Source organism: Rhipicephalus sanguineus, chromosome 7, assembly GCF_013339695.2.
Source record: "Rhipicephalus sanguineus isolate Rsan-2018 chromosome 7, BIME_Rsan_1.4, whole genome shotgun sequence".
Lineage (NCBI taxonomy): Eukaryota > Metazoa > Arthropoda > Arachnida > Ixodida > Ixodidae > Rhipicephalus > Rhipicephalus sanguineus.
Genome location: NC_051182.1, coordinates 42,936,228 through 42,961,715, shown reverse-complemented (window position 1 = coordinate 42,961,715; position 25,488 = coordinate 42,936,228). Strand labels below are relative to the sequence as shown.

General features: G+C 46.9%; 1 protein-coding gene across 1 annotated transcript in view; it reads right to left on the bottom strand.

The window, feature by feature from the left end:
• The window catches only part of LOC119398652 (fatty acid synthase-like), a 52,031-nt gene that overhangs the window by 15,943 nt on the left and 10,600 nt on the right, over window positions 1–25,488 (bottom strand). The gene's annotated exons all lie outside the window — the stretch shown is intronic.

Here is a 25,488-nt window from a genome sequence, read left to right as displayed (position 1 = left end):
TCGCACAGATATTTTTGATATGGATGGACGCTACCGAGGGAAGGTTGGTAATTGGCTAAGATCGGCACCTTGCGGTGTGTTAGGCATTGACAAATTGCACTTCTCCTATGCAAACCGCCCATGGGGGGGATGCGTAGCGACTACGCGTTGCAGGAGCTAATCGCGGAGGCTACGGTCATGATGCATTAGTTTCTTTACCGCTCCCAGAGGTGACACCACCCCGCCGCCCAAGAGCACAATGGGAGGAAAGTGTGATATAAGAGGCGCGTTTGTAAAGCCTCCAGGTTATGTGATCGTGGCGCAGTGGATAGTGTGCCCGGCATGAATTGTCGCGGACCGAGAGGTCATGGGTTCGACTCCCTTGTATTGTAATGTAGATGCGCTGAGCGAAATGCAAAAACGAGTAACGGAATAAGTGGACAGGACGAGTGATGAGTGAGTGACGAGTGAGTGAACAAGATGAGTGACCAGTTCGACTCCCGTTGACGGATCTTCTTTTCTTTTTCACCTGACCGGGTTCATTTTGTCGACGTGGCTTCCGTGACGGAAATACGTCGCTAAAGTGTTGGTGGAACCTAGCATTAAACTTTCGTGTTAAAAATTGGGGCAGCTATGCACTAGTGCTGCGAAGACTGAGCAAACAGCGGAGCTGGTGGCCTTCTCCTCTTTTCCTTCCTCCTCACCTTCACTTCCCTTTCCCAACCCTTGCTCTAGTATACCATACATCTCCCTGGTTATTTTTCCTATTCCTTCCCCTCACTTCTATATCCCACCCATTGCTACACCGTACTATACATGACTATGCTGTGCTTCACCCTCTGGCGGCTTCCTCACCCCCCACATCACTACTCCTCAGGGTCGCTTCTCTTTCCCACCCCTTGTCACACAACACCATACAAGCCTATGCTACACGTTTTCCTCTCCCCTCCTCCTCTTTCTCCTCATCACCCTCACAGCACTCCTCCACCTGACTTCCCTTTCCCATGCCGTGCAATACTATACAAGGCTTTGCTTTGCGTTACTATCCCCCTAATATTTTTCCTCCTCCTCTTCACCATTGCTTCCCTTTCCGACTCTATGCTATACGACTGCAGTAGAACGGAAACTTATGCTAGTTAGAAGGACTATTTTACGGACGGGTTTCGGTGCCGCCATGCTGGGCTGTTAACCTTGCCGTGTTTTATCTTGAGCAACTAAGCGAACAGTGTTACGGTGCGCGTATACACATGAAAACTATTGGGCTGGTGAATTCGGCGTTTCCTGAATTGATCAGTTCGCGTCAGGGGATACAAAGATAAGAAAACATTCGTTTAACAGCCCTTGATGACGGCGCCCTTATGCCTTTCGTAACATAGTCTATACTATGCATGGCTAGGCTATGCTAGGAGCTACGTGTCACATACCGGCTTTCAGTGGCATATACCCGCCCGAGATTGTGCCATCGCCACCCGGGGTTTTGCCAAGCTTTGCAGCTACACTTTTAAGACATTTCTTCTGTAGGTATTTGCCGAGTTCCGCTAACATCAACGTCCAGACTGAGGTGCCCGCATAAGACTCGTTCTACTCATTTCTTCTCATTTTATGAAAAAAAATCTAAACTGCGAATATATGCTGTAATCAGACTTGCACACTTGCACTGTCATGACACTCTGAAAAGTGGCCGTTTTACTTACACCACCGCAAAGATTACTGCACGAGATTGAAAAAATATCTACACCCAGCCTAAAACAACGGTGTACTACATGATGATGTATATTATTAACCATCCTTTTGAGGATTGCTGGTTTCATACGCGCAGTGTTCTGCGTAATGGCTCTCTGTAGACACTTTAAGGGCAAGGATATTGTTCGCTTAACTTGTACAAAGTGCACTTCTGCTGGACATATCACAAAAAGCACTGGTAAAAAAGAAGTACTGAGATATCACTGGTTTAACTATGATCTCGTTCCAAACATCAAAACTTATTTTGCTAAGCATATCACATGAGTAGTTTATGCGCACACAATATTTTATGAACGACCCCCATCTCAGGTCAGTAGACGGAGAGGGGTGCAGGAATTGCATTTTTGAAGTAAAGCCTCTGCGTGGCGCGCAGCATTGTGATATTTGCTAAATTAGATCGCCACGGACTTCTGTACGAACTAGCGAATTTATGAAGCCGGTAAGCGCACGAAGACGGGAACAAGAAGACGACACACATGGCGTTTGTTTGTGAGGCGTCAATCCCCAGATAATATTATTATTGTGAGGCGTCGAAATTCGACCATCTCCGCTGCGCGTACACCGATGAACCAGCGAAACTGGTCGCGTTCCCTTCGTCAGGCTATCACATTTCTATGTTTGCAAGACTTTCAGATAATCTGTGTCACTGCTTTTTATTAAACACTCTTTGTTAAGCTTTGATGTGGTTGTATAGTTTTATTGCATCTTGACCATACAACTCTTATACACAGGTTTACAAAGAAGCGTTCGCTTAAGATGCTCAGATATGTTGTATCACTGCTCGTTATCAGACACTCTTTATGAAGCCTTGAGGTGGTAGTATAGCCACCACATTTTTGTGACCAAACAGTACCACTTCACAGTGGTGTGACTGGTAACGCGCACTTGTTGGGCTAACTGTCGCCTTCTGCCTTTTTAGCGGTAGTTGTGTATAGTGGGATTTATCCAATTTCTCTAGCATACACGCGTTTATGATGATAACAGTTTTCTGATAGACGTCTTAGATTACTGTGGCACATACCCGTTTGTTCGACTAAATGTTGCCTTCAATTTTTGTGGACCATTGGTGAGTAGTGGCATTTACGCAATATCTGTGGCGCATTCCCAAAGCGTTACCACGGATCCCGGACATCACAAGCTCGACCAAGAACAGCTTCAGTGTTAAAAAGTCCGGGCCTGTTTACTGGTCCCTCAGGTTAACTACGGCAATAAGCAATCATGTCATCATACTCCATCAACGAGGTTCTATACAAAACTCTTGCCCATGTGTAATAATGATATATTTGATTTAAGAATATGAACAGTTCCATGTTTCGCTAGAGCTGGGGCAAGATAATATCTCAGAAGCGCACACGGCCTCGATTTTCTTTATAAGAAAATTCGCATTGTAGGCTCCTTATGCAGAAAGTCTTCAAGCACTATATCTGCTGCCGTATTTTCTTCAAGCTTAGCTTAGAGTTTGATTTCCGCTTCAGTTCACGTATACTGAAACAAAAATCTTGCGGGCCCAGCTATGTTTCTGCGTCTCAAATCAAAAATAGCTCATGAAGTATACAAAATCTTGAGCAAGGCTGACAGCTGTAGCACAAAATACGAGCAGTTTTCACTGCGATGAACTTAACAATAGCTTGGTGCTTTCCATTTCTGGCAAAATAAATTACGCTGACATAGATGCATTTCTAGATTGTGAGAAAGGTAATATTTTTTTTAATTATGTAGATGTTCAATAGAGAACACCAAACCAACAAATCAGTGGAGCAACGTGGGATGCGTGGTGATTAGAATTTGTCAGCGCTTGAAGGTGTGCTGTGAAAAAGAGGAAGATATGTGACTATTGCTGGAGCCGGAAGAGTTGTCAGTGCTTTAGCTAAGTCCTTCAACAGCTGATCGGGAACATTCACTATGAATATTTTAGTATATTGTGCTGAACAGAATCGTGAGAGACGCGTTATTTATATTATTATAAATCTTCAGCACACCGATAAAATGTTTTTGTTGTTCTTGTTGTTGTAAATGTCACACATGACTGTTGGCTTGAGTAAACTTCACGCACCAGGAACTGGAGCTTACCCTGAGTTTCATGGAAAAATATTTACCATTTATCGCGCAGTTTGTGATGTGCACTTGCACTGCAACTAGACTGTTTTGATGTTTAACTGAGAAAAGTACTCACATCCACGGGAGTATCACCAACACAGGTAAGGCCCGTATCATTTAGGCACTGTGAAAAAATGTAGAGTCGTTAGGCGAAGTAACGATTGAAAGTAACAGAAAAAATGACCATAATGTCCCTATTTCATACTCTTACGTTTGTGGCCGCACACATCTTAAGATATTCTCCAAGGATGAATACTGATTTATTACCACTTATTATTACGCATTGCGTCCGTCCACATCGCATTCTAGGAAATCAGCAGATGAGACGCCTAGCAGGCTTTGGCCCCTCAGGACAACCGGGTAATCCCAACTATTGAAGCAGTTTTGATGAAGCTGATAAGCTCTGCTGATTTTTTGTGGCATTTCTTCAAGACGACGAATAGGGACGACAAATTTGCATGATAGCTTGCCTTTGTGGTTGACACTCATACTGACGGAGCCGAGATGCAACTTTCAGGCTCGCAGAGCATGTATAAAAGCGCACGTTTGCTGCAAATGGCATCTGCTCATTGAATGCCCAAGAGAAGCATGGCTCGAGTACGTGCAGCTGTAATGCAAATGTCGGTGCTCTGAACGATTCTTTGGACTGTAATTAGCGGAATAAGAATACGTAACCTCGGCCAGGCTAGCTCTACCACAGCAAGACTGGAGGGTGCCTCTCGCGCACCTTACTTCAATCACATTGATAAATTCCTGTTTTCATGGTCAGGGCGGTTCTTGGTATAGGCACCGCGCCATCATTTCTCTTTGCTGTTTTCATCAGCATTCTCAGATGTCAGTGTTGTTTACTTCAGAATTGAACAAATAAAGGAAGCAGATGAGAGGCATAATAATGCCGTCGTCGGGCATGTTAACACTGCCCACGCATGACCTAAGGCACAAGTCGCGCAAGTCGCGGTCTCCCGACCGTTCTTGCAGGTAGAACTGATTCTGGGGCAATGTAGAGCTAGCATCGGTTGCTGCCACCTGTCTGAAGCGGCCGAATCGGGTTCTTGAACACGACTTAGACCGAGGTACAGCCAAGCTTAAGGCGAGGACCATTGTCAATATCATTGCATGCACTGACGTGTCCAGCTTAAACAACAGCCACATATCACGTCTTGACACTCTTGCAAGCTCTTATCTCAGTTCACCAAGACCTACCTGTAATAATAGTAAGCGAGCGATTGCGTGGCGTCTCGAATTGAGATGGTACCCATAAGGGCCACGCCGCCTCCAAGACCATTAAAACATGGATATAGCTGATCCTTTTCTATACTCCTGTTCTTCCCATACACCCATACATACACATTGATTTTTAGCTTTAACATTGATTTTTAATTCGTCCCTTATTTAATAAAATTTTATTTCACCTCATAGAATATTGCACCCTCAGAGAAAAAAAAAGGTTTGCTACTTTCAAAGCTCCATGCACGAAATAGTTTGGCACGTGCAGCTTTTCACAAAATGGTTACGCTGTTTAGATGTTCTTTTTGGTTGTTATCACTACATATGTCATGTGTCCGTAGTAAAATTTCAGTTCAAGTCGGCGATCATGTGTACATCTTTCTTCGTATCCGTATTATTTTCTCTGATAAAACGTTTTTAAGTCAGGACAAAGAAGCCCGACGTCCAGCTTTTACTTCTGCCATGTAACGTTCAATGACATCTCTGCCATGTGATAATATTTCTGCCATGTAACGTTCAATGAAGTAGCTGTTGACGTCAAAATCCGTTGATCAGACAGCACTGGGGAACACTGATACAAGTAGCCCAGGTTATCATTTACAATATTTAGGCAGAACAAGGTGCGCGCAGGCGCTTCTACAACAATTCACGTTTTTTTGTGTATTACAAAATTTGTGGGGTGGTTAGGTTGGAAGGTTGCTTACTGTTGCAAAAGGTGTGGTCGTAGAAATGCTGATGACGATGGGGTCCCCGCACACAGCCTCGGTGTCGAACGTAAGTTCTTCGCAATTAATGTCAATAAGACCGGCTGTCGCCGATGACAAGACGCTGCTCAATCTATCGCATATCTCTATTAATGCAGGTAGGGCCACCTCTGCAACAATATACAGTGAAATTGAGTGCTTAGGAGAAGTTGCACTTGCTCTTCACGTCTACCAGTGATCGCCTCATTTAACAAAATTTTCTGATCACATATTCAACACTGGAGCGAACGTTTTGATAAGGTGCCTTTGGGTATTTTTCCCTTTTCAATGGCAAAAACCAGTACCAGTAAGACAAAGTACCCAGTCTCGTGGCTTATTCGTCTGTCGTGTCGCTTAGAGAAATAAGCGCAACGCGGCATAGTAGAAGCGGCGGGACACTGGCGAACTAGGTCTAGAGTTATTAAAATGTGCGTGGTAATAATAAAGCTTTTATAAGAATGTCTAGATAGAAATAAAGAAAGTTCTGTCAGAAAATCACCGACCAAGAGTTTTGTACTTCTCCAGCTCACATGCGTAGCATACCACTCATCCACACCGGAATATGCTGGGTTGAGCATAACATCAAATGCCATTACAACGAGAGCTACTTCCACTTTTCTTTGACATGCATCGAACTGACTAGGAGACTGCTGTACCGTCGCGCTCTATAGGCTGTCCCTATAGATGTTGCTGGCACTTTGACCGCCTTCAGATTGATCCGCAATAAATAAAAGCTTGGACCATGGTTGAGCTTCGGCTTCACAGGTGGAATGCGATTGCGTAGTGGAGCTCCCTTCGCATCGCCTTCCCAATCGCTAGCCTGGCGTCACTTCTCGGTGGACAACAAAGCCGTGCCGCGCAGAAAGTAAACTCTGTGGGCCTCCAGATCGACCCTTTCAATCTATCCTAGAATGCGTACAAGTACAGTTGGCAAGTGCCCACTACGCGATAATTCATCATTTTGGGAATTTGTGAAATACCCACTACGCGTCCTTAGAGCTATAAGCGCACCCACGCAGATGCGCACTTCTCTTGTGCTCTAGGTCATGATAACGATGAGTCATTCCTGAGTACTTGCAATCGATCGGCCTTTAAAATCCTACTCGTTGCGCAATTCGCATTCACATGTGTTAACGCGACTTCTTGTACTACATCACAGCTGTAAAGGGTGTTTTTACGAAGCAATCTCAAGTGCAGGCGTGGCTCTGTGGTAAAACACCTGAGTGCGAGCAGAATGCCTCTGTTTCATTTCGCTTGGAACCATTGATTTTCATTATTGGCATAAATCACGATTTTTGACAGTGAAGCTGTTTAAACCGGCCCTCAAAATGTTTTGTACATTGTCCTAAAAAATTATCATCGTCATGAATGGGCACGCGCTCTCTTCATTCTCTTTACAGCGGAGCTTTTTAAGCTATCGGTAAGTTGTGCACATGACCATATACTGTACGTAATGTAGCATGGCGCCGCCGCCAGCGGTTATTATGCGTGATCCCTATGTCGAGCAGTGGGAGGCCCTGTTGACCAGCTCAGACCCAGTCGTCCAGACAAGGCACGTGGAGTGGGCCACACAGGTCGCCGTCAACCTTGGGTTGATGGCCATCTAACACGAATCCTCCACAGCTGCTTTCTGGCTAAAATAAAGTTTTTACATCTATGCATCCATGGCAAGCCCCACTACCGAGTACAGCAGGTGCGAGCTTTAAAGAAAACTCTGCTGGCCGAAGCGGAGCTCCTGAAACACGTGAAATTGCGAGAGAGAGAGAGAAAGAAAGAGAACGAGTAGCTAGAGGAGCGAGGAAGAAAGCGACAGAATAAAAGAGAGAGAAAAAAATGGCGAAGCTTGCACTAAGACGCCCAAGGCTTGAGACAGCGAAGCAAAACGATTCTGAAGTCTAATAAAACAGCCAATAACCTAACAACAACTGTCTAAAGACCAGCAATGACCTACAGGCAACCTAAAAAACAACATAGCTAAGAGCCTAGCAGCTACCTAGAAGTAACCTAGCATCACCTAGCTAAAAGCCTAGGCGCCACAACCTAGCCGTAACCTAGAAACAACTTCGCATCACCTTGCTAACGCCTGTAAACAACCTAAAATCAACCTAGAAACAACCTAGCATCACCTAACTAAAAGCTAACAACAACCTAGAAGCAACCTAGAAACAAAGTAGCATCACCTAACCAAAGCCTAGGAAAGACCCACAAGCAATGAGGTTAGACTTCATAATCCTCCAGCCTAGCTGTTTCAAGCCTTGCGCGACCTAATGCAAGCTTCGCCATTTTTTTCTCACGGACGACGCAAATTATTTGTTCACAACCAACACCGCCGACTCCAACGCCGACACCGGAATTTCTGCCACACCTGCTCTTTAACGGTCTCATTTGCACAGGTGAGCACGAGGCGCCTGCTTCGTGCTCGCGTGTACAGTTTGCAGGTGACAGCACCGATGTCAATTCAACTGCTGTACTTGTATGCTGACGTGCAGCTTTGTCGGAGCGAACATCTCCGCTTGCCAAAAGACCAGTGCCATGCTCTAAAATGATTCAGCGCCATCCGAGTCTGATAAGGTGCGTTAATTATCACGTCTGTTCAGTCATCTGTAAGTTGATAAAGTACATGCGGGTGCGACAGGCAGTCCGCGCAGCCGCCCGTGCACTACAGGTGTACAGTCATCATTCTTTCAGAAGCCACGGATGTGGCTATTTCACGCAAAGAAAACACAAGGGGAGGGTTAAGGGGAGCGCAAACTTTCGTCTGTTTATTCAAATTTACTGCAGTATTATATATATATATATATATATATATATATATATATATATATATATATATATATATATATATATATATATATATAATATATATTATATATATATGCAAACGCATGCGCAGAAAGCGAGACAAATATCGAACAGATAACGTTTTGTGCAATGCAGTACATAGGTACAGACATGCGCAAAAGGGGAGGCTCACAACAATCGGATACCATCTCAATCACAACCTGCGATGCAAGAACGTGCTCTCTGCCTGCGAAAGGAACAATGAAGTGTCACTAATGCATAATAACATCGTGCTTTTACATGAAAAGCTTCCAAGAGCTCCCGAGCAGTGGTGTCCCTGCTTCTCCCAAGAATCTGAATTTCATGCAGATTCGGCTCACACTCGTGGGAATTGCAGTGGGCCGGCAAATGTGCCCCATCTTCACCTTTTAGTGACAGCTGTTATTCCCGCGCACGCTCATTCACGCACCTTCCCGTCTGGCCGACATATGTCTTGCCGCAGGAGAGCGGAAATTCGTAAACAACACCGGTGGCACATTTTGTGTATGAGCTTGCGTGCTTCTTGCCACAGCCACTTTTCTTGTTCCCGCCATTTAGAATACGCGGGCAAAGCTGAGATAGCTTCCGTGGCGCGGAAAAAACAATTGGCACGCCGTGCCTGTTTGCAACCTTCTTGAGGTTGTGTGAAATCCGGTGCATATACGGGACGACCTCAGGTCTCACCATTCCTCGCTCTTGCTCATTTGGCTATGTCCCTTGAAAAGGGCCATAGCCAAACACTGTCTGGAGTCTGCACTAACCAGGTCGTGCCCACACGTCATGCAGAAGGGCTTTCAAAACCAATTGGAACGCTTGACCTCGGCTGGTTTCCCTCGCACGCTCATTAACGCCGTCGCCGAGTCGCTCCTTCAGAAGTTCAAATGTGAATGCCGCCGTGCTGGGGTTGAGCAAGAGCGAGGAACGCTGAGACCTGAGGTCGTCCCGTATATGCACCGGATTTCACACAACCTCAAGAAGGTTGCAAACAGGCACGGCGTGCCAGTTGTTTTTTCCGCGCCACGGAAGCTATCTCAGCTTTGCCCGCGTATTCTAAATGGCGGGAACAAGAAAAGTGGCTGTGGCAAGAAGCACGCAAACTCATACACAAAATGTGCCACCGGTGTTGTTTACGAATTTCCGCTCTCCTGCGGAAAGACATATGTCGGCCAGACGGGAAGGTGCGTGAATGAGCGTGCGCGGGAACACGAGCTGTCACTAAAAGGTAAAGATGGGGCACATTTGCCGGCCCACTGCAATTCCCACAAGTGTGAGCCGAATCTGCATGAAATTCAGATTCTTGGGAGAAGCAGGGACACCGCTGCTCGGGAGCTTTTGGAAGCTTTTCATATAAAAGCACGATGTTTATTATGCATTAGTGACACTTCATTGTTCCTTTCGCAGGCAGAGAGCACGTTCTTGCATCGCAGGTTGTGATTAAGATGGTATCCGATTGTTGTGAGCCACCCCTTTTGCGCATGTCTGTACCTATGTACTGCATTGCACAAAACGTTATATGTTCGATGTTTGTCTCGCTTTCTGCGCATGCGTTTGCATATATACTACTGCAGTAAATTTGAATAAACAGTCGAAAGTTTGCGCTCCCCTTAACCCTCCCCATGTGTTTTCTTTGCGCGAAATAGCCACATCCGTGGCTTCTGAAAAAACATGAACCGACTAGCCCAACAACGTGTGCTTCTGTACAGTCATCAGCACGCTTAAGACGAATGCTCCGCAGCGTCGCCTGAAACAGTTTTATTGACGCCAGCGCCGCGTTGCATAGGGTTCTGTTGCCGAGGTGTTCCCAATATATGTCGACGTACTCTCCAAGCATACCGATGTATCTCGTCAACAGCGCCCAGCACTTCGCTAATGGTATCAGCCAAGTCGGTTCATGCTACGTTGCGGAGCGTCGGCGCCTCAGATGCACGTTTCTTGAACGCTCAATTCATGAAAATTCACCGCTCATTGTGCGGAAAAAGTACACGAGAAAAAGAATGCTTGTCTTAGGTAACCGGCGCCAAAACTAAACTGTGCTGTCATTTTAGTTAGAATTATCTGTCGTCAAGGTCAAGAAGTGCTGATTACCTCTGGATTGTGTCGTCCTGTACACTAGGCCCAAACTGCTGTAGAAGCAACCGATATTGGCGCCGATGGCTAGCGAACGTTAATGGTTGTGCATTTTAATTTCGGCAACTTTTTGCTATGCAGTTTTAATGCATTTCAGGCACGTGAGCATGTATGTTGCCCGACATCCATTTTTGGTATGGTGATATTGATCTATACGCCGAGCTCCCCTTTAGGGTTCGTTTTATTGCGAACAGCTAATTTCGTATGCGTGACCTGCGCACCTTAGTGACAACTCACAGTCGCTGCTTACACTTTTCAATTTTCTAACACTATGGGCAGTAATGCAGGAACAAAATAGGTATGCGGCATTCCCCAGTGAGCATGAAAAAACACCTGGAGTTTCTACGAAGGCAAGCGTTGGAAATGTTTACAATATCCGTAGTGAAATAAAATAGTTGGTCTGCGGGACACATTCTGTGAGTGGTGATAGCAGTCCGTCGATGGGTTATGCATAGTAATCAGTCTCTAATTAACCGTTACATGTCAACCACATTTTTAGCTGGTAAGTTCGTCTCGCTCGTCATAAACTGAAAATTGAAGGTGACTTTGAAGAAACAATATTGCCACGCCCACTTCTTGTTTTATTTTGATGTATTTGCTTTTGACCAGCAAGGACGGTTATCTACGCTCGCCGCTGTCCACGCCGCAGTGTTGGAGAAGCTTCGCGATTGTAGTAGATTGTTTTGTTAAGATTGCGCGCAGGACGCGAATAGTCTAGATTATTCTAGAGCTTGCGCGACCACCGGTGAAAAGACTGGAAAGTTCGATGCGTGATTTATAAAAGACGACGCGTCCCAGCCATAAGTTTTACCGACAGCCGACGCTCTGTTCGCCGCTACCAGTGTACAGCGTGTATTGCTGTAGTTTGAGTTTTCATATCCCGGCCACAAGTTCGGCCAAATAAACAGTTTCATCTTGAACACGCCGGCTGATGTCTTCGTGGACGTCACGACCACGTGACAATATCGGCTTTTGTATAGAGAATGCAACGGCGGTTTTGCAGTAGGGTATGTTGTTACGAAAAGAACGTGATTCTTGGCACCCTCCTAAATAGGTGTCTATGTAGGTCTAATGAGCACCAGGCTCACATGTTGTATTGGAAGACCATGGTTATCGAAATGCAAGTCGTGACAATAATAACTCTTCCTTGAGGCTCAAAGTGAAGCGGCACAAAAGCTCACTTCAGTAGTCCCGATGGCTTGAAAAAGAGATACATTCTGCCCATGCCTAACAGAACTTGAAGTTATAAGCAAAGCGCAGAGGCGAAACGCCATATTTCCATATCGAGCAGCTCTTTGACGTCATTGAGTAGAGTATTTGCGACAGCTATATTTGGCCACGGCAGATTTAGTCTGCAGCGAAAATTTTGGAACCACTGCGCTCCTTTCAACTGTTGTGTGCTACTCATGTTGTGACATAGTTTACTGGCTGAATCAGTAGTATAGAGCTTGTTGCCCCTGAACTATTGGGTACTGAGGTTTTAGGGCACTGTCGCGAAAATGCGTCGAGCAATCGAAGCGCCACTGTCGCAATAATACACTCGCGAGTTCATGGCTATGCACTATGCAGCGCCACACTGTTGAATCAACGCCCCAACGATGATTCAGGTTGCCAGCAGCCAGTGTCTAGTCGAGGAACGTGAATGGTGGAACCCAATCACTGAAGATAGAGGTTTTGCACGTAAATCACCCGTTAGTAGACGTCCCAGTCGCTCGCACTATGGCTTCCACGGCAAATGTGGAGAGTGATGGCCGCGTTGTTGCATCCCTCGACGCAACACGTTCGCCGAAGGTGGATGCGGCGCGTTAGTTGACTGGACTTTAGCAGCACAGTGACTGCTAAAGTAACGGTGATGATAGTATGCTGCGCGCTACGAAACTCGATGAGCCTTCTGCTCGGGAAGCTGAATTCAAGCGACGGGCCCTAAAGAACCCACAGTTTCCCGCCCGAAAAGCAAAGTGTACGTGAAGAGACGTTCGGGGCGACTAGAGTACGCGGGTTCATGTACTAGTGGTTGTAGGAGCGGCTCACAGAACGCAACCACGCGGTGGTGGGGATAGCGCTTGCATGCGTCCTGACAGCAAACATGTCGAGGTGCTCTGGTCGCTCAACGAGTCGCAATATATCACATAGACCACTAGGTTATCATGAATACAATTATTCGAAAACTTACATCAATAAATATACTGAAACAGCAATTTTGCGGTGTTCCTTATGTAAGGGCAGCTGTGGCAGTGATGGTCGTCTAACACGAATGGCTGGCGGTGGTGCTTGTATGACAACTTCTTGTACATCCACTTTAACAGGGTGTAAGTGGGTTAAGTTTCGTTCCTCTCATAAAAGTCGTATATAACTACATTATACATTCAGTCGATGCAATGACAAACGAGACTAGAATAATATCACTTACCGAAATCATTCCTTTCCAAGAGATACTTTAGGAACTCCTGGACCATGTATAATTGTGTTCCCGTATCAAGTTTTCTTAATCCTAGGAATGTGCACTGAAACGATGAAAACTCCTCGCAAAATGCATTACTTTTAAATTTGTAACACGATGAGCACTACGGTAGAAAACACATTGCATCGTGACTGAGGAATGCGGCTCCAGAAATGCGCAGAAAGCTGAATACTAGACGTGTGCAAATAGTGAATCCTAAAACCGACTAGAATACGAATCGAATACGAACAAGAATCGTATCATTCCGATAGTTTTCTATTGTCAAATGGGTGCTGCAGCACTTTTCTAAGTAATTATCGAATGGCTTCATTAAGTTAAAGGAGTTTATAGCTTCACGAATCGACTGCCGCAAAAACTTTTAGAATCCATGAAGCACGAACGGAGTTACAGGGATATGTCGCACGCTTTAAGCGCTTTCTCTCTCATAACGTGCGAGCGAGCACACTGAAAGCTACGAAGGGGGTGGGGGGTGAGATGATCAAGGGACAAGAAGCAACGTCCGTTCGTCAGCACGTGTCATGACCTTGACCGCTTCCTTTTATGTTTTATGTGAACGCGCGGCTTACATGCAGCGTGATCGCGAGAGCGCGCGGGAGCTCGTGGCAGCCTCTCGCGGCGGCCGCAACAATTATGCAGCTCACGATGCCGAAATCTGCCAATGGCAGTGGACTTTGGGTTTCTGGCGCGGTCATTGGGGTTTATGACATCATTTGTCGAGGGAACAGCGAATGATTTCTACTGGACTCTGAGAATTAATTGTGAGTTCCCGGCTCCGTGCTGCGCTTTAATGTTTGGCTCGCGCCATCTCAGGAGCCTCCACCATCGAACAGCAGCGTTTTGAAAAAGCGTCGCAAGGCTCGATTTAGGGAACCATTTACAAAACAGCTCTAAATTTCCAGAGCAATTTATTTAAAAGAAATATTCACAAGTTATAACAAAGGAATATTACGATTGCTTTTACCCGACAAAAAAATGCCACAATTTTATAAACTAAGGTAACCTTGACTAGAAAACTAAAGCCTTCGAGATATAACTGTAGGTTGAGCTACAGCGGTTATCGGTAACCAAGGTCTTCATTCGTCATCACCTTTTAAATAAACCTTAGACAAAAAAAACAATGTTTCATGAATCAGCATCAGCGTAAATGTCATGATGATGATGGTGGATGAGACACTTGATTGTGCAACAGTGCACCTTTACGCTAGGGCGTTTTCATCCGGTGCACAGTATGGCCTCGACAGTCCTCTAAAGGCTTGGGTTACATGGATGTTGATAATTCACTAATTGAAACAACACAAACGATCCTCGCCGTTCCAATTTTCGGTTCTTTTGGGTATTCCTATCTGCGCCGATTATTCGAAAGTTATTCGAACGACATTCGGTATTTCATATATGCACTTTTCGATTCGAGCTTCGAATCGAATACAATGCTATTCGATTCGTTATTCAAAATTTTCGTATATTCGCATACACCTACCCAATACGTCCCAATGTTCGTCCCACAACCGTACATCGCGGGGCTTCAGAACTATGTGAGCGGAATCACCATATCAATGTTCTTTTCTACTGGAGCCTGATTTTATCTTAATAACCGTAACTAGGACAATGTACGTATCCGACGACACAAATTTGCCGGGCGGATATATGCTCATTGGGAATGATCGATAATTTTTTGCAATGATTACCCAGGGGATGTTAGTCTGTTGCATCACCTGGCATGCTACTCCTGGTGCTGGGTGTTGACTGTGGTCTATACAATAACATATACACATAAATAACACGTACAGTCATGCACACATATACACACATAAGAATCATTCCTAAAGTTTCATTAAGGCGTGTAGTCTTCGAAAATGCCAACGGCGCTTTCGCATTGCACATCCCACAAGAGCTGCGTGGCCACATGCCGAGATCCTGCTGCAGCTTTAAGCTCAAGCCGCGTTGCAGATGTAGTGCTGCTTTCAGAATCTGGCGTTCTGCGTCATAACGAGAACAACCCCACAGGAGACAGTTTCTCCGCAAGGTCGAAGCAATGACTGCGATAAAAGCAAATTGAAACGTAGTGCGGTATAAGGCTATCGACCATATTCTTTGTTACTAAGAATGAGCTTGCTAAGTAAGCAGGTGTGGTGCGGTGTGGTCAGACACATATGATAAAAGAAACTCGATTAGGTATGACAAGCCGCGTTTAGAGTGGCGATGCTGATTATAAGCGGCTCCCATGGCAAAGCATTTAGGTCGTAAAACATAAGATAGCTTGCACATCACGTAAGACAGGCAGCTACCCAGCGTACTGCTGATCCAACATGGTGCTAATAGAATGGTTTCCATACATGAAGAAGAAGTACATGAGGAGGAGAATCTTCTAGGCCGCGGCGGCGTCCCAGGGAGGCGCGATAGCGTCTCGGAGGAAAGGCGGTTTGTGCCGCCGCACAACAGATGACGCTTCCGGCGTGTTGCCATCGTTTACAAGCACTTCTACGGATGCGACGCATACATACTACCCGAATTGTTGGCCGTGCAGCGCGTGAAACGAGCTCCTAGTTGTGGCCCCTGAGCTGACCCAATTCCCAATTTACGTGAGCAAGCTGTCGCGCATTCCTTCGCGATTCGTACGCTTTCGGGCTCTCTAGCGCGCTCAGTGACTTCCGCGCTGCGCTGTCCGCGCTGACTTCTCGGTCTTTGCGCCCGCTTTTCACGCCGCAAGAAAGAAGAGCACTTTGCAGATTTCGACCAGTGCTGCTTAGGGATGGGGCGGAAATGTGTCGTGCCGAACTGCAACAGTGGGTATGCATCCGGCAAGAGGAGGGTAAGCTTCAACGTTTCTAGTGACCCTGTGAGGTTGGAATCAAGGGCTCGTGCTATACCACGGAAAGATCGAGAGCTCACGCCTCGTGATTTCTCGGAGAGTAAATCCCATCATTCGTTAAAAAAAACCCATAGGCTACCTTATGCGTTGTACTAAGGCCACTGGAAGGCGAAAGCCATCTTCTTCTTCAGTCGATATGTGTGTCCTGCCTCACCCCCGTGCAAAAACTTTCGCATCTGACGCAGTTTTGCACTGCCTCCAGGATCGGAGATATTGCAAGCTTTCTGGACCTCTCCTGGTTTTGCACTGCTTCCGTGATCGGCCCAATAATCGCGGAGGCAGTGCGAAGCGATGACGTCATTTAAATTTAAAAAAAAGAAAAGAGGGTGACCTTATTTTTAGGTCTGGCGGTCCCATGCCGCCAATTTCCCACAGGGTGGGTGCCCTCCCAAGCGACTTTGAACTTCGTTCTGCCGAGCACCAGGCCGGAAGTGCGCTTGTCCCTATTTTACCGGTAGGTACCCGGCGGCAGCAATTCTCTGCCTCCCACAGCAGAGACGGATGCTCAACTATTTCACCAAAGCTGTGGTGGGTTAAGGTGCGCCCAGGGGTCTTTGCAGAACCTTATGGGGCCACCTTTCGAGATGAGTACCCATTAACAACCGAGCGCCAGGTAGGTGTACTCCTCTACCCCTTTAGAAAAACCGGTGGGTTCCCGGTCGGCACTGGGAATCGAACCCGGTACCTCCCGCATTGGAAGCGGACGCTCAAATATGTAGCCACCGCTGCATGGTTATAGTGCTTGTTCAGAAACATCGAATTTTGCAATCCATGGTAAGACAACTCCTTTGCTTAGTTTTTTTCCTCGCCTTTCTTTAAATCGCGCGAAGTTAAAAAAATACCGCGTGGCTGCCGTTTGACGCGTGGCGCTTTTGGTGCCCTCAAATGTAAGCTCAACGAATTATCAAAGGCTTCTGCGCGCACGAAGGATATGGGTGACTGCGATGGACGCTAAATGATGGTAGGGGCGCACTGTCTATAAAATATCAACGAAAGAGCGGCCGCCCCGTGTGAGTGAATCTTTATCTCGGTCCTTCATCACGCTGTCACTGTGACCCTTTCCAATGTGCTTCTTCATTGGTGCGAAAATAAAAGAAAAAGTTGCAGTGGCTTAGCTCGGCTATGCCAGGGTATATGTAGCGTTAGCAAAGGTTCAGCTGAATATTCTTAGCTTTCCAGATTGTCTAGGAATATTAGCCTTCTCTGGTTCATTATTCGTACGCTGAACCGCTAATTGCTAGGCAACTATTTCGGGATCCGATGAGATAAGCTTCTCGGCTCTTCTGCGCCGTTGAGCAGCATTTGCACTCTACTTCTTCATGGCGTTACCCACCTGCAAACGCCAGTCAGAGGCGCTATCAAGCGGCTCCAGCACAGTGTCAGACGGCGACTGCACATCGAAGGCGAATAGCTGCGCGCGCGCTGGCGCCGCTACTGCCAATACGTCTGCCAAGGCTACGACGTCGCTCTGGAGAGCACAGACCGGCGGGGCCGAGTCGCGCGCGGCAGTCTGCGCGCGCGCCGGCACCAGCGGCGCCAGTTTGTCTGCTGTGGCTACGACGCCACTCCTCCTGAAGCCGCAGACAAGCAGCGGCGAGCCGCGCGCGGCGGTGTCGGAGAGCGCATGAGATGCTAGCTCCGGTGACCCAGCTGTGTGGCATCACTGATCCTCACACATGCGCAGCACGGCTCATGATGCTCCACGCGAAATTGGCTCCGGCTAGGGAAGTGTAGCTAACGCTACAAAAATTGGCCGCGTATCTGCGTGCTTCTCTGCAAATGTCGTCGAAAGACGATTCGGTCATTCCAGCCACGCAGGCGGTGCCACGCGGCTCTCCTCCGAAGCTGGTAGACGGTGGTATTACCGGCGTTGAGTGTCGCTTCGCCTTCAGTCAAACATATTTGCGTTTCTTTAGCGATAGAAAGTATCGTGTGCAGCGAAACTAGAGGGCCTGACGAGCTTTGCTGCTCGAGGCGCGGACGCTTGCGAGATCGCCTCATCACCGTCTCGTCCGCCATTTTGACCTACAGTGGCCCCGCCTGTGGTCGCTTGAATGATCGAATAGTCTTCTGCCGGGCTATTTCCTGCATAGCATCGCATATTCAGCGCAGCTTAAGAAACACTAGGGTATTTGGAATTACGTATCTATGTATTTTCTAGTATTCTAATAAAGGAACACGCCACCTAATACCGACGCATTGATTCTGCGCCTCAGATATGCGCAATATTTGCTTTTTGATCAACAATGTTCACAAGTATGAATGCAGCTACCAGTTCAAGATGGCTGGGCGTTCAGCAAGTGCTTTAACTATGGCCGGATGGTTGAATCGTGTGACAGACAGACAGACAGACAGACAGACGTAAAGACAGACCAAAATTTCTGCCTACAAGTATCCCAAAAGAGACTATCATCTTTAAAAATGCCTACGCAGCATCAAATGCTGCATACGGTCTCATGTGACGTTTGCTGTGCGGCAGCCGCTTTTTCGTTGCAGAATTTTTTTGCTGTTGATGAAGCGGTATGCTCCTTTTGTCGCTTGATGTCCATTCACGTTATTCATCTCATGGCCAGACAGTCACATTCGTGAAATCCTTTTGGCCTGCCATGCGATTTTCGGCCTACACCAAGTTAAGGAGGCGATCACGACAGCAAACAGACGCAGGCGGCTAGATAGATAAATAGATAGATAGATAGATAGATAGATAGATAGATAGATAGATAGATAGATAGATAGATAGATAGATAGATAGATAGATAGGCTAAAAGTGCCTAGGTTTCGCTAAGAACTGCTTCGCATTTAAAAACGCAGTGAAGTTGTCAATTAACAGAAAGCCCCTCTAGCGGAGTGGGCATCAGCCCGCCAATTGCTTCTCTCGACCAAACGACAAATCTGCGCCAGATACGTCCGCGTGTGGCCTCCGTGATCAGCACCGGTGTCACACAGTAGAGCATCGCGCCGTCGAAGCTACACGTGGAAGCCACGCAAGTAACATGGGGTTTCTTACTATTCCCTGTAGAATAAAAACGGGAACTATGACGATATTGTATGTATGAAAATGTTGGGATGTGTTCAATTCGGTTTGGCATCATTCAAGAGGAGTTCGAACACCTCGAAAGTACATCTGGCTAGAAGTGTTCCATCCATTAACACGAATAATCTTGTACTGAAGCAGCCCGTAATGACTAATTTTTTTGGCCATTACATAGAAACAAGTTTTATCTAACCTTTAGAATTTCTTCTTCGATGTGTAACTTATGAAACGTAAAAGGAGCTACCGCCCGTTAAATATGGAAGACGGACGCCAATTTCAGTTATTACTCCGGGAGAGTTTGTCCTGTTTCTTCTTTTCACCGCTTCATTTTTTACTGCAGGTCAGTGAAATTCCATTGTCAAACGTACCCTGTTTGAGTGAGATCCATTTAAGAAGGTTTTGTTGCAGGTAACCTTTATATGAACTGGCATATTAACCTTTTTAGCCCAGCCTTGCTCAGCACAAGCAAAGCCAAGACTCGCTGTACTTAAAGCCGTTTGCTGCGCTACGACAATACTGAATTTTGATGCATTTAATATTATCTGGGGTTTAATGTCCGAAAACCACAATTTTTGATGCATTTTCAGCGCTAAAGCGAAATAGGAAAAACATACAGGGACGGAAAAAAGGGACAGTGAGGAGGCATGCCTTCAGCAAGTTGGAGACAAGCCTTCTTCTTTCATTCGCGGTGAATAAAACAAGTTAAATGTATCTGTGTTACAACTACAGCAGTGCGTTTGTGCCACGCTGTATAGCGGAACTTCAACGTAAACCACACGTGCATTATTTATTGTCCAGGGTTCGACGGAACGCCGCCTGGCGAGGGCCATACGTTTCTTGCGAATAAACAAACACTCGCAAAAGTTGAAATGAAAAAAAGAGCTTAGGACGTTTCGAGACCACTACGGGTCTCTCGTTTACATACAAGCGTACGAAGTTGGGCCGTGCATTCACGTCATGCATGCACCGGCGAAATAACGGCGATATAAAGGCACGGCCCAATTTCTGACGCTTTTATGTGAGCAAGAGACCCGTAGTGGTCTCGAAATGTCCTAAGCTCTTTTTTTTCATTGAAACGTTGGCGAGTGTTTGTTCGCAAGAAAAGACGTGTATTATTGCGATGGCAATATTATGGACACTCTCGGCGGTATTTTGCCGTCGGCGTCATGTTCCGGATATGTGTATGTATGTATATATATAAAAAGGCACAAAGAAAATGAAGCCGAACAAAAATTCCGAAGCACGTTGCCGGGGATTTGAACCAGCGAACCTTCGCTCGCAAGCGCGCTGCGTTAGACACTTGAACCACACGCCATGCATGCGCCGCCGAAATAACAGCGAGCTATTTATATGCACCATTTACCGATGGTCGTGCGCAGATCTCGGAGGAGCTTGGGCGTGTTTTCTATCACGCAACGCTCCTACATTTTTTTTTAAATTTGAAAACTGCCCTTGATACGCCCACGACAAGGTGACCCTTTCTGCACCAACTCGCGATGTGGAACGAAAAACAAAAAAAAAAAAACACCGGGCACACTTTGAGTCACACACCCCCGTGTGGCAGGACACGCAGAGGGGTCACTCCACGCGCCGTAGTTTAAAAGAAAAAGAAATGTCTAAGAGCACCTGAATCTCCATTGCTGACACTGGCAGCGCGTTGCTCAAGCACAAAGACGTAACAACAGTGGCAGTTGTTAGTTGACGCTTGTCCTGTGTTTACCTGTGCGTTGCTTTAGGGGCGAACCTCCTCTTAGTCTAACCTTGTCACGTCTCCGTTGTCCGGCGTAAGGACCTTTGCAAACTATCCACTACTTCGTCTTTGCAAACATCCCACTGCGACCCATCACCAATCCTTTGCAAACTGCCCACTACTTCGTCTTTGCAAACATCCCACTACGATCCATCACCGATCCATTAATTCACCGACCATAAAGCCGTTAAAATGAAGGGGAGACGGAAGCGACGTCTAGCTACCACTTACGATTAATAAAATTTCTTGTATAAATATATAGAGTGTTTGTCACATCTTTGATAATGTACTGGGCTATCGCTTTGATTACTGCTGGGTGAAACCACTGAATAGTTCACGTTGTAACCATGATCGCTTCAGGAGCTTCGCCCAAGCTCTTCATCATTCACGCGTGGATATGCTGAGAATTTTTTTGCGCGTCCTTATTTGTGCTTCAGCGGCGTGCTGCAAGTATCGAGCTGCTTGTTGTTCCTCGTGTGACATTCCACTTTTCTGCTATCGCATTCATTGCTTCGCCCTGGCGGCAAAACTGTGACTTTCTTGCTGCTCGTATGCAGCTGCTATTCTACAGTGTACAGATGATAACTCTGTAGGTATACGGGTCATGGTAACTTTACGTTTCTGCCCGTCACATTGAGCACGCTACCACAAAAATAAAAATGAATGTCAGGATGAGCTCACCTGTCCTAGCTTGTACACGAACGTACCAATGTCTTTCTGTAATAATAAAAAAGAACGCAAAATGTTTTGAATATATTTTTTATTTAGATACTTTCTTTGTAGGGAATTATTATAACGTGTCAGTGCCAACTGCCGTAGCATTTCCGCACGGGAAATAACGGCTATATTACTTGGATAAAATGAAAAAAGTTCGTGTGTGTTGCGTTCGAAGACAATGAGTGAGTTGTACTGCGCACATTGCGCCCGTAATGACGGTTCCCACGCAACAACGCCACGCTTCGCATAGAGCGCGTGCGCTGAACACATGATGCCGTTGACCACGCTAAACGGCGTTCGTAATGCACCGTTACCCAAATGGTGCATTACTAAAGCTCAATAGCGATTTTTTGAATTACAGGCTAAAACGTGGGACATTCCTCTTATATCTTCAATTCCTCTCGAGTATTCACGCAACGTTTATTAATAGTGCTACTCACTTTCTTCAATCACTTCTTAAATCATAGTAGCCTATAATTAACATGAAAGCTCTTATCATACAATGTTCATTACATTGTTACTGCCGTGCAGCTTTCTTTGCCTTTTTCATGAGATGTACCACCGCAAAACGGTACGCCAGTTCTACTTCGTAGGCTGCGCGAATCGCATGCACAAAGATAGCGCCTCCTCTTGAACAACTTTATGACATTACTCTTCCCATGATTCCATGCGTTCACATGCTTTCGAGACCTCCCAAGGTCCCTCGATATCATTTAGGACGCATTGTAATTTATGCACGCTATTTACCCCACCAATTTCTTCAATGTTCACTATTATGGCTTTACATTGTTCCTGGTGTTTTTTACCTCTGTTGCGGTACAGCCTCTCAAACTAAATAAGTATCAGGATATCAGAAATATACTTACGATATTGGCACTGCATAAGTCTCCCGACTTTTTCAGGCACTGACGAGTGAAAAGTAAACATATTTAGTTTCTTTACACATACAGAAAAAGGAATATTCGTAGCTTTCACAAACGATGTCATAACAAAAAGCGGCTGTCAGTCAATCTGGCATCATCCTCGGTCAGCATGAGGCCATCGCCCAGTCTCGTAAGGAATGAAGAGGACACTGCGTGATTCTGGCAGACGAAGTGCACTTTACTGTGCGGTGATGTGGATATCATAAGTTACTTTCGTTATTGTATTCCTCCGGGGTCGAGCAATGCTTCAATATAGCTTGCTGAATCATAGGAATACAAATGTAATGTTTATTACACTGCTATGAAAACGGAGCCATCGCTGCAACCACAGAGGTGCAATGTGAGCATATCTCAGGGTACAGTATTAGCGCGTACCTCAGGCAGAAATTCCAAAGCAAAGATATGTTGAAATTGTGCGAAACACGAAAACAGTGGCAACCAGAGATGTCTATATTAACGCAAGTGGACTTTTGCGCACCTGCAACGCAGGCCAAAGGGGAGAGGGCATTGTCGGTGCTGAAGTTTGTTACAGCGAAAGCTATTATGCGATCACAACAGCCGATTTTTGCGCCATAGTTGTCCGCCGCCGCCGGTGTCCGTGACTGTTATCGCGTGAAATAAGAAAAAAATAATGAGAAACAAATTTCTAGGGTCGGATGGGATTTTAACCCGCGCCCTCTGCGTGGCAGTAGGGTCTTTCACCACAATGCCACGCTGGTGCTTGTACTCCTTTGCAAAGATACTCTATACAGGCGTCATGTCGGGCAAGGAATCGTGCTAAATATGTAATATAGCGTGGCAGAAGAGTAAAATAACAACCAGTCATCACACAATGCTAATAGCGCAAAGTGTGTGGTTGTCATGAGTAAAGGGGCACGGGGCGCGTGCCGGACAGCGCAATGCGTCGATGGTGTGCGGGGAATGGAAAAGTACCCGATGGTGTGCACCGCCGCCACGTCGACGCAAGCCATTGGCCGGCGAAAGGCGCGTGCCACGCGACCCGAACTGAGGTGCGGAACCCCAGAGGAAGGAGCAGGCATTGTTCGGTGGAGTCGTGGAGGAGCAAGGTGGTGGAAGCCAGCGTCGCGTCCGCGACGGGAACGGCAGGGCTGAGTTCTGGAGGCAGCGTTGTGCATGCCCCGGGAGGGTGGCCGTCGACCTCGGGGTCTACGAGCGAGGCGTCCTGGGCTTGCGGCAGCCTCAGCACGCGGTTCTCGTGGCACCTGCGGCACTACCACAGCTCGGCAAGACGACGGCGGCCCACCGACAATCACTGGAGAGCCACGTCGGCAGTTCGACCCAATGGCACCAAGGGGAGGCCAGGGTTAGGCCTAACTGGACGAGACAGATGTTCTCGACGAGGGCCGGGAGACCGGCGACGAGGAAGATAGCGACGCGGCGGATCGACGACGACGACCCCTAGACGTCGACAGCAGCGGCGACGACGAGGCAGGGGCGTCGATCTTGCGCACCGAATCGAGGCTACGGGCAACACGAACCGTAAGAACGTTCGATTCGCGTCGCGACTGACTGAGGCGCATAGTGGCCAGACTTTGGAGTCCGGAGTAGCTAAGCATAGCTTGTAGGCTTTGCGTTTTGTTGTTAGTGATTGCGCGCTACAGCGTGAACTCTTCTAACGGTACTTTTTGATGTAAATGTTTAGGTGCAAGAATTTTTTTTTTGCCGTGTCGTGTGATAAAAGCTTGTTTGCTGTGACGCCACGGTCTCCCGCCTCTCTCACTCTCCCAATCCATTCCGCGTTGCAAGCGCTCCGAGATACGTGACATAATAAGTGGCGAGCCTGCCAGGATTTTTCCAGCGTTTGGCCCAGTCACGTACCGTCGGGGGTTGCAAGGATGGATTGGGAGAAATTGGCGGCCGTGGCCAGAGACTGCGAAATGGACAAGGAGGAGACGATGAGATTTTTCGAGAACGCTCAGAAAGAGCACGAAAGAGAGTACGAGCGCGAGAAGGAGCGTGCGCGTGAGGCGCGGGAGCAGCATGAGCGTGAGGAGCAGCGCGCGCAGAAAGAGCATGAGCGCGAGAAGGAGATCCTCGAGCTTAAGCTGAAGCTAGCCGAGGTGAACGCTTGTCCGCGCAGCGACCCTAGTAACGCGAGTACTCCCACGTCAGCGTCGGCCAACTCACCTATTCCCAGGCCTAGGCAAATTTGCCCGCGTAAACTGATGGCGCCCTTCGATGAGCGAAGGGACGACCTTGATGCATATTTGCATCGATTCGAAAGGATCGCCATGGGCAAGGCTGGGAGAAGGGCAAGTGGGCAAACGCTCTGAGTTTGTGTCTCGTGGGAGAGGCGTTAAGCGTGTTTGGGCGCATGCCAGCAGAGGAATCTCTGGATTACGATATAGTTAAAAAGACTTTATTAGAGAGGTTCAGGTTGACGGCTGAAGGGTTTCGGGAGAAGTTACGAACGTGTAAGCCCGAAGATGCAGAAACTGGCAAGCAGTTTGCGTGTCGGCTGGCCAATTATTTTGATCACTGGATAGAGCTGTCTGAGACAGAAAAGACCTATGAAGGGGTCCGCGACAGAATGGTTGCTGAGCAATTTCTCAACAGGTGCAGCAAGAACTTAGCGGTATTTTTGAAAGAGAGGAAGCTAAGCACAGTAGAGGAGATGGCAAAGCAAGCGGACCAGTTCGTAGAGGCTCAGGGTCTAAGGAACTTAGAAAAAGGCGACAGATACGATTACAAGGAAGAAGAGAGCAATAGTGAGGCCCCAAGGGGTAAACAAAGGGCACAGCAGCGGTGTTTCTTGTGCAGTCGACTAGGGCATATAGCTATGAACTGCCGCACGAGTGCTAGTCAACAAGAATCCCACGTTACCTGCCAATTGTGTCAGAAAAGAGGACACAAAGCGAACGAGTGTAGGAATAGACCGGTAGAGCATACTGCGTGTGCAGTGAGGTCAGAAGGGAAGGAAGAGGTAGTTGGTGCAGTGATAGATAGGTCGGAAGGGTTAATATGCCACTGGGAAGGT